The sequence below is a fragment of the Symsagittifera roscoffensis genome, chromosome 10 (genome assembly GCF_963678635.1).
Source record: "Symsagittifera roscoffensis chromosome 10, txSymRosc1.1, whole genome shotgun sequence".
NCBI lineage: Eukaryota > Metazoa > Xenacoelomorpha > Acoela > Convolutidae > Symsagittifera > Symsagittifera roscoffensis.
Window position 1 is genome coordinate 45,601,656 of NC_087071.1, and position 10,909 is coordinate 45,612,564.

A 10,909-nucleotide genomic window follows, 5' to 3' on the forward strand; every position below is an offset into this window, starting at 1 on the left:
TTTTTGATATTTCACCCATGTTTGTTTTATTGATTAAAACTTGATGGCCAGTGATGTTGACAGGTTTTTATAAGTAATTTTTAACATATCTGATTGGCCATAGCATCCCTAGTAATTCGAGTTCGGTTACCAAGTATTTCTCTTCTTTTGAGTTTGAAATTATTGATGCGTAAACAGTTGCTACCCAGCCTTCTTTGGTGGATTGTTCGAGCGTGCTCGTAGGCTGGTAGTTGATACATCGAAGAACACGCTGGTTTCTAGGTTTTGATACATTCTTTTCATTCGTGTTTTGTTTCTAAAAGTTGTTTTATCATTATATTTCTAATTGTGTCGTGTTCAATTCTAAAGTCAAGTATTTTATTTTATCTGTGGTGTTGGGAGTGTCTCATTGCAGCATTTGTTTGAGCTGAGCTAGATTTGGATTTCACGCAGTAAGATGGTGTATTGAAACTTTTTAATCGGTTGAAAGTTTTTGGCAAAGTGAATTCTTCTAATGCCTCTGTTTTTCTAATAAGTGGTTTTGTGCCTTCATTACCTAAAGTATAACCTTGCCATTTGGCCTGCTTACATGCAAACTTCTGTTTGTCTAGAGAGATGTCTGAACTTTTTTCGTTTGGTTTTTGTAGTACGATTTTCAGTGTATCTCTGTGTATCTCTTGGTATCCTTTAGTTACTGTTACTATATCGTCTAGATAGTCGTAAGCATTTTTGCAATATGTAAGCGTTAGGTCGATGGCTTTCATAAACTTTGCTGATATAACTGTTAGTCTGTAGAAACCTGATTGGAAATTATAGATCCCTGTGGTGCTGCCTCCGATGAGGCTAAAATTACACTTGTATAGTTTTTTTATTCTTCTGATCTATTAAACTGTTTAAATCGTTTTCAACCTCTCTAGTAGATGAATCGCAACTCTCTGATGAATGGGACCACTTCTGTTTCAACACGTGGATTTTTGCATTTCCGATTCTTATTCATAAGTCTTGAAAAATGTCTTTAATCCACTGTTTGATTTCTGCACGACTCATATACCAATTTGCGAAATAAGGTTTCATTTAACCTATAACATTTGCTTTTTGACTACGATAAATGGGGCTGATTGTATGGTTCACCCAACGGAATCTATTGCAACAGTTAGTGTTGCTTTTGGAGTAATGAATAGACAGTTGTAGCATGCTAAGTTTCGACTGCAGTTTCCGTTCGAATAAGCTTGAAAAAAGCAGAGTTGTCAATTTTGAGCAAATGTTGTGCAGTGTTTTCGTTAACAAGCGACATTGCGCTTCCCGAATCGGCATTGGCGATGCGAATATTGCTTCTTAATTTGGGTTTAGTTTGACAATGTACCCGTTTGAGTCGTCGTCTGTTTTTTTAGCTGACTTTTTGAGTTGAAATGCTTCGGATATTGTGTTTCTCAAAAATTATCTCGCGGGAATTCCCCCCATCCGATGAATGCCACTGGGTGTTGGTTTTATATTTTTCTTCTGGTTGTTCTTCATTTTTTTTCGTGTAGATAAATGACGTTTGTATACCTACACTTGATTTGAAATCTCACCGTTTTGCGCGTTTGCAAAAATTTGATCTTTTGCCGGGCATGCTTGCAGATGGTTTGAGCCGAGGTGTTTGCGGCGCTTGCAACACTGTTTTTGTAGATTTTTTTGGGAGTTTTAGTGATTTACGTTTTGTATTCCACGTATGTAATTTTGTTGTCCTCTTTGATTTCTGCCTCGTTAATTGTTTTGATAATGAGCTTGTCCGCCCGAGCTCGAGAATGGATGAAGTCCATTGGTTTTTTTAAATTGCAGTTGACGTTTACTGTCTGAATGGATTATTTAAATTGTTCTCCTGTGTTCTTACGCTTTTTCTCGCAGTATTGCATATTCAGAGACATCTCGGTATGATCTTGTTTCTGCCAACAGTTCATCTGCTATTTTTTTCGCTGTGCAGGTGTGCGGTAAATATGTCTCGCACCCACTTGTCTTCCTTATCACCGCAACCTGCTCCCGAAGCGAGATTTACCAAATCTGCTCGAAATTATACCTTTCAAAAGCAATGATTCATTCTGTGATTAAAATACATTCCAGTACTCGCATTAGTTATTTTGTCGTCGTAGCTTGTATAACTTTTGTTTCTGTTGTACTTGCCGCTGCCCCTCTGTGCGTAAGCATAAGAATAAATAACTTCATACTTTTGCGTATGTATCGTCTCTGCATACCACTCCTTTTTCTCAGGCTATTTGACATTTATTTTCCTAACTAACTTTTTTCTTCGTTGCTCACGTCGCATTTTTTTGCACTTCTGTCTCGCTGTAAGTTTTCACTTCAAAGACTTGCTTTATTGGTTCCACTAGCTCTGAGCTGTCTCGCAATAGCTTGCGAACCTCTGTTCTGTGTTTCGCGATAACGGCTATCTCATCGACTGTAGCTCATTTCGACCATTCTAATGGCGGTTTTGCCAATGCTCTCTCCCAAAATGGGTTAATACTGTGTAGTTTTTTTAATAATCAATGTGGTAAGAGATATCTGCAAAACCGAATCCGAATGAATTGGTTACCAGTAATCGTCGGTTTAAAACTTAGATAAGAACGACTACTTCGTAAACTATTTTTTCAGCGTCTGACTGTTAGCAGCATTAGCATACAAGGTCAACTGCACTCTCGCAGATAAAATGCATTGAAAGATTCGTGATCTCAGTTGACATATGTAAGATCACGTGAAATTATTTCTAACTTTTTGTATTTGAATAGAAAAACTCTATTTCTGTGGTCATAAACTGTTGCTTTGGCTTTGTTGTGAGTTTTTTTCGAGATTTAATTGTTAAAAAACAGTTAGAATAACTTTGATTTCTACAAAATAATTTCATTGTTGTTTTGACATAGGGACACGTTTTTTTATATAAAGTCCTTGTCCCTGGTTTCTGTGGGAAAAACTGCTGGCTGACCTCGGGAGTCACACTGAAACGACGAATGGAGTAACCATAAGTTTTTTGAATGATACAGTTGCCTCATAATTGAAGGGAAAAAGGTGAGGAAAAAAGGTGAGGAGAAAAAAGGTGAGGAGAAAACCCTGAATATGAATCGCTTGGGACTCATGAACGTCGCCTTTTTACTGGGGGAGTGGATATTACAACTGCACTCGCGAATGTTCGCTAAGTGTGACATCGATCAAAGAGATTTCTACTTCGATGCTACTCTTCACGCGACGGCGGTATCAGCGTTACCAGCGGACGTGTACAGAGTGAAGCGCGGTGAGTCGGAGAAGAAATTGAAGTCAATTTTGATTTTTGTATATGAGATGGAGTGCAAAAAACCTTCACGACGCTCAATTCGGGGGTAAATATCAAACCGAGCGACAACCTAAGGTCTCTTTTAAAAATGAAAAAGGTTTTCAAGCGAGAGAGAAATGTCACGCATGAACGACTATTGTTTTACAGTAGGAGGCAGCCTACGGTAGGAGGCAATTTTGTCAACGCTGCCGAAACCATAAGAGATATATTCATCATAAAAATATGGGAATCTGGGTGCCATCTAGAAATTTCACGATCTAAAATTTTGCTCGAAAAAGTATATCGAAGTGCATTGTATAATGAAAGGGGAGAGCGCGTCTTCAAGTGGCACACGGGGAAACAGGCATGGTCAGTGCCACACATGACAATTAAACAGGGACCGGGAAGCATAGCAAGGAGAGGAGCGGGAAGCTTCCCAAAACGAGGAAACGCACCGGTGCAAAGAATGCAGGAAATCGACGGTGCTACAATTGTGATACCCCAAATTTTACATTGTAGCACTATGCAAACGGTCCCGCTAAAGGCGGAGCGTGTACTGCATGCCGAAATATCGGATACTTTAAAGGAACCTATAGAAGAGTGCGACGTAGAACTAACCAATGGAGAGAAGGAGGCCATATAGGTCTGCTTCGGGATGAGAACGAGCATCATCGAAGCTTACGCAGTATCGGAAGCAGCATTATGCATGAGGAGCAAATCAGATGTGTCAACCAGCATCAGGAGGGCAATGAGACGATAATCACCTCATCCGTGTCAGATGAGTATAAAATGACTTCCATCATGAGAAAAGAACGCAGTGGCTTTGAAGATTCCAAATGATAGATTTCTAGCGGAATTTTCGGGAAAGAAGATGTGAAAATAGATCGACAGATTATCCTTGGTTACGATATTCAGCATGACTGACCTGAAAGCAACACCTGGTAAAGAATACGTATCCTGGGAAAGTAGCCGTGGCGAATGCACTAAATGACACAAGCAAAAGTGTCCTTCATAGCGGAGACCAGCAGTCCAAGTCTAACCTTGGGCGCAACCTAATGAGCACCACAGGATTGGAGCTTGTACAGAAGGGACGAGTATTGGGAAACTTTGGGGAAGAGATCAGCGACAGTGCGGATGAAGTACATTAATGGCAATTATACTTGTTTCCGGTAGTATTCTCAACAACAGGTAAGACCCGGGACGCGAGAGTCTAGGCTGATTTTTTTGAATCACTAAAACCTACACAAAAAATGCGTAGAGTCCTTATCAGCCTCCAGGACAAAGTAGACAAATTATAAGGCTCTTTATTGCCAAAGCAATTATACAAAAATTGCATGAAAGTTTGGAAAAACTCTTCTTGTCGCCGATAGTAGTTAAGTTTAAAAAGAACGGATTATAAACTGGCATTGGAATCAAGGGAGTTAAGCAAACAGGTACATAGGAATAATTCCCAAAGTTATCCTATTTCAAAAGTGAATAGTATGAAATGATTCGAATTGATTGTATAGGTTTACAGAAAAAAGCGTTGTATCTATTTTCAGATAAGCACACATGTATTTTACATAGCAATCGTATTCGATTGCAATTTGATTCAAAAGAATTAGTATTTTGAGCACGTGCAACTGATAAGAATTTTAATGGCCGTCATACGTCAAAATGTTTAAAGACAGTGTTTCAATTTAGCCATTTGTTTGAAAGCAAATTACATATACACAGAAAACCGTGCAAGGCAACATAAATATATTACACACCGCCCTCCCTTGGTAAACTGATAAGAAACTACATAGGAGGCCCTAGTAGTTCTAATTTAGAAGACCAATCCTTGTTTTGATCTCTCGCTGATTTCTCCCAATTCAGTTCAGTTTCTTTTCTTTTCGCGTTACATTTAATGCTTTCTTCTGAAACTTCTTTCAAAATGCCTTGCTTTACTATTGTCGGAGTTTCCAGACACGCAGAAAACAATTTTTTATAAAACTGTTCAACGTAATTTCGTTCCAATAATTAACGAAAAAAAAAGTTTTAGTTTTGATGAGTGTACAAATCACATCATGATACCCAGTTTTTTTCAACGTTTTTCTTAGTAAACTTTCCTTACAGATGACAAAGGAAGACGAAGAACTCAAAATGAAACATTTGAGTTACCTTAAAAATTCTGGAAAAAATACGGAACCTGAGGAACTTCTTGCTCTTCAGATTGATATTTCAACTTCATCAAAATGAATATATATTTTTTTGTATAAGTACGATGATTATGTTACTCCGATGTGTGAAAACCATTTACAATACTTCGTGAAATTGAATTTTTGACCGTTTATGGAGAATGTAGCAGATTGAGTCATCATTAGTAGTTATCCCGTAAGCTGATCCTTCAACAGTGTCACCATGGCTTGATGAAGCAGGTTGTTAAATTACAACGCGCACCCCTGTAGCAACAGTGAGTACCCACATTGAAAATTTGACCCTTTCTCTATGTCTAGCGCCAAAAAAAGCAAAAGCTCACAAGAATGCCAAAAAGTATTGGATTTTATTTAGTTTTACAACTGGCATTGACATTGTTCGATGTTCATTTTTTGAATTTGTACATTTGTTTAAATTTGAAATCCGAAAGAGTTTTAATAGCTTCCATTTGGTTTCATTGTGATTAAACAGCTTCTTAAATAAAATTCTCTGCCTCCTAATGCTTCATTCATCATGCTGCTAGGAAGAAGAGATCATAATGAACCACTTTGTAAGCGGTTGTTGAATAAGTTGTTTATTCAATTACAAAAAAACTTGAAATTTTCTCGTATCTGAAAAATTATCCCGTAAGCTTTAGGTCCTATAGTCTTTAAATTTCTGTACAAAAATGATGAATTGGCCGAGAGAAGCATTCTGATATGTCGTACGACTATATTCGGACCGTTCAATGAAGAGATACAGACTTGACTTTTTGAAAAAGCCTCATCCTCATCCTATGCCGATTCTCTAACTTTTCGTTACAAGGTCCGAATAAAGGCTTCCGACAGCTCATATTACTGCTCTCACCAAGCTACTAAACTTGGGGGTTCGGGGCCAGTAACGCATTTTGTTGTGGAGATTGACACTTCAAGCCCAAAAAATTTTGATAATTATTTTTTAGTAAAGAAAATTGGCTGTTTCTACTGGAAAAATTGTAGAAAAATGAACATATGTAGCAGTGACACTTAATTACATTTTTTTTCAAGTTTCAATTATGTCGCTTTTCGAAAAAAGACAAGATTTTTCATTAGTTTTGGAGGAAAACTTTAAGACCCTTACTCAAATCAACAAACCTTTGTTTCTATAATGTAATTTTGATGACAATTCCTGGATGATAGATTCCAGCTTCTTTAAACCCGGAATTTTTCAAACCCTACATTATATTCAGTAACCAAATTAGTGAATGTGGAAGCTTTAAAGAAAATTGTTAACAAACAAGAATTGATTGGCTCAACAAATAAATGTGTAATTGAATGAGTCTTTTGACTTTTTCACATAAAAAAATCAGTGTTCAAATAAAGTACTAGCTTGTTTAGACATTACATGTAAAACCACATGCTCAGTACATGTATTAGGGGTTGCTCAGTTTAGATTTGTAATTGCGAAATATTTCCTACTTCGTGATGTACATTTGGAAATGTGAAACTCAAAACTAAATAAACAATTTTGAAATCAATTCCGTGATCACTTAACTCTGATCCAGTCATTTCTAGTCGAATTTTTTCATCTTTTGTAAGAATGCCTAAACAATTCACGTCAGTTAAGTTTTGCCAATCAGTAGTATTTCAGCAGGTACAAAAAGGCGCGAATTTTGAATTTATTTTGAATTTTGGCGGGAAGGTTGGATTCAAATTCAAATTTGCGCGCCCGAAACAGACAACGTTTTCTCTGCAATTGGTAGACGAATAGTTATGTTTTTCTACTCTCCGTTGTTTATGATTATATGTTGAGATCACAGGATTCTCTACTTTTTTGTAATTGATTGCTTAACAAACTTAAAAAAAAATGTTTAAATGCAGTATTTGTTTACTGACTGTTAGCAGCATTAGCATTAGCGTCTGACTGTTAGCAGCATTAGCATACAAGGTCAACTACAATCTCGCAGATAAAATGCATTGAAAGATTCGTGATCTCAGTTGACTTATGTAAGATCACGTAAAAATATTTCTAATTTTTTGTATATGAATAGAAAATTTCTACTTCTGTGGTCATAAACTGATGCTTTGGCTTTGTTGTCAGTTTTCTTCATCAAGATTTAATTGTTAAAAAACAGCTAGAATAACTTTGATTTCTACACAATAATCTCATTATATAAAGTCCGTGTCCTTGGTTCTTTGGGAAGAACTGCCAGCTGAACTCGGGAGCCACGACGAGAGGAGTAACAAAAAATTTTTTGAATGATACAGTTGCCTCATAATTGAACAGACTATAATTTATTCTATTACATCTAGATCTTGACGCAGCGAGCAGAAAAAAGTGGGGGAGAAAACCATGAATATGAATCGTTTGGGACTCATGAACGTCGCAGCCGCCTTTATGCTGGGGGGAGCGGATATTTTAACTCCACTCGCGAATATTCGCTAAGTATGACATCGATCAAGAAGATTTCTACTTCGATGCTACTCTTCACGCGACGGCGATAGCAGCGTTACCAGCGGACGTGTACAGAAAGAATCGCGGTGAGTCGGAGAAGAAATTGAAGTCAATTTTGATTTTTTGTATATGAGATGGAGCGCAAAAAAAAACCTTCACCACGCGCAGTTTGGGGGTAAATATCAAACCGAGCGACAACCTAGGGTCCCTTTTAAAAATGAAAAGGTTTTCAAGCGAGAGAGGAATGTCACGCTTGAACGAGGATTGTCTTACGGAAGGAAGCAACGGGAACATGAGACTTTTGAGAACCTCCACGTGGAGTTAATTGCTTTGACAGACAAAGCGATTTTGTCAACACTGCTGAAACCATAAGAGATATATTCATCATGAAAATATGGGAATCTGGGTGCCATCTAGAAATTTCACGATCTTAAATTTTGCTGGAAAGTTTATATCGAAGTGCATTGTAAAATGAGAGGGGAGAGCGCGCCTTCAAGTGGCACACGGGGAAACAGGCATGGTCAGTGCCACACATGACAATTAAACAGGGACCGGGAAGCATAGCAAGGAGAGGAGCGTGAACCTTCCCAAAAGAGGAAACGCACCGGGGCAAAGAATGCAGGAAATCGACGGTGCTACAATTGTGATGCCCCAAATTTTTCATTGGAGCACATCGCAAACTGTCTTGCTGAAAGCGGAGCGTGTACTGCCTGCCGAAAAATTGGTCGGATATTTTGAAGGAACCTGTAGAAGAGTGCGACGTAGAACTAAACCATGGAGAGGAGGAGGCCATGTAGGTCTGGTTCGGGATGAGAACGATCATCATCGAAGCTTACGCAGTATCGGAAGCAGAATTATGCATGAGGAGCAAATAAAATGTGTCAACCAGCATCAGGAGGGTAATGAGAAGATAACCACCTCATCCGGTTCAGATGAGTACATAATGATTACCATCATGAGAAAAGAACGCAGCGGCTTTGAAGATCCAGAACGCCAGATTCCTAGCGTAACTTTTGGGAAAAAAGTTGTTGAAAGAGATCGACAGATTATCCCTGGTTACGAAACTCTTTGCCTCCTAATGCTTTATTCATCATGTTGCTAGGAAAAAGAGCTCATAATGAACCACTTTGTAAGCGATAGTTGAATAAATTATTTATCCAAATACAAAAAAAAACTTAAGACTTTCCCGTATCTGAAAAAATATCCCGTAAACTTGAGGTACTATAGTCTCTGAACTTCTGTACAAAAGTGATAAACTGGCCGGAGAAGCATTCTGATATGTCGTAAGACTATGTTCTGACCGTTCATTGAAGAGATACAAACGTGACTTTTTGAAAAAGCCCCATCCTATGCCAATTTTCTAACTTTTCATTACACGGTCCGAATAGAGGCTTCCGACAACTCATATTGCTGCTCTCACCAAGCTACGGATTTTTTAGAGTTCAGAACCAGTAACGCTTTTTGTTGTAGAGATTAACACCTCAAGCCAAAAAAAATATAATACCTATTTTTTTAACTAAAGAAAAAGGACTGCTTCTACTGGAAAAATGGTACAAAGTTTAGCATCTGTAGCAGTGACCCTTAACTCCTTTTTTTGAATTTTCATATATGTCGTTTTTAAAAAAATGACAAAATTTCTCATTAGTTTTGGAGTAAAACATTAGGACCAGTACTCCGCCTCAAATCAACAAACCCTTGTTAATATAATGTAATTTTGATGACATTTTCTTTGAACCCGGAGTTTTTCAAATCCTACATTATATTCAGTAACCAAATTAGTGAATGTGGAAGCTTTATAGAAAATTGATAACAAACAACTATTAATTGACCCAACAAATATATGTGTAATTGAATGAGTCTTTTGACTTTTTCAAATAAAAAAATCGGTGTTCAAATAAAGTACTAGCTTGTTTAGACATTACATGTAAAACCACATGCTCAGTACATGTATTAGGGGATTCTCAGTTTAGATTTGTAATTGCAAAATATTTCCTACTTCGTGATGTACATTTGAATAAGTGAAACCCAAAATTAAATAAACAATTTCGATATCAATTCCGTGATTACTTAACTCTGATTCAGTCATTTCTAGTCGAATTTTTTCATCTTTCGTAAGTCTGCCTAAAAAATTCACTTCAGTCAAGCTTTGCCAACCAGTAGTATTTCAGCATGCACAGTAGGGCGCGAATTTTGATTATTTTATAATTTTGGCGGGGAGTTTGGATTCAAATTCAAATTTGCGCGCCCGAAACAGACAACATTTTCTCTGCAATTGGTAGACGAATAGTTATGTTTTCCTACTCTCCGTTGTATATGATTATATGTTGAGATCACTGGATTCTCTACTTTCTTGTAATTGATTGCTTAAAAAATATTAAAAAAACGTTTGAATGCAGTTTTTGTTTAGTGACATAGGGAAACAAGAGCAATAGAAGTCGCCAAGAGCGTGACAAACAATTTGTTGCAAAAGACCTTATTGTTTATAGATGCAATGAGTGCTCATTCATAGCTCAAATGTTTCCAACTTTACAAAAACACATTCATCACAATCATGGTCAATTCGAAGGTGTTTTTGACTATTATCATATGAACTTTCACACTTCAAAAAACTTATCAACTTATTCACTAACAGCCCATGATCTACTTTTTATGAGAACTGCTTCTGCTGACTTTTTTACTACAAGTGCCGCTGCTGATGCTGCTCTCGGTGATGTGCGTGCTGGTGATGGAGATGAAATCAAGTGCAAGATTCTTCAAAAAAAAGAAATCTGCTTTTGTGGGTGTTCTTGTGACATATGTGATAGGCGTGAACCAACCAACGGATCAAAATCAGCCGATTAATTTATGCAAAAAATGGAGAGACAAAAAAAGGTCAAATTCAAAATCTCATTATGGAACGTGTAGCAGAAAGAGCTGGAAAAGTTCAGCTCAGCGCTAAAATGGATTTGGTAAAACCAAGAGCGAAAATCGATTCTAGTAGCAGAGAAGCCGACGAGCGCATTGACATTTATGCAAACTCCGACAAGAAAAAAGTGATGAACTTGGGGTTAGAAGATGACG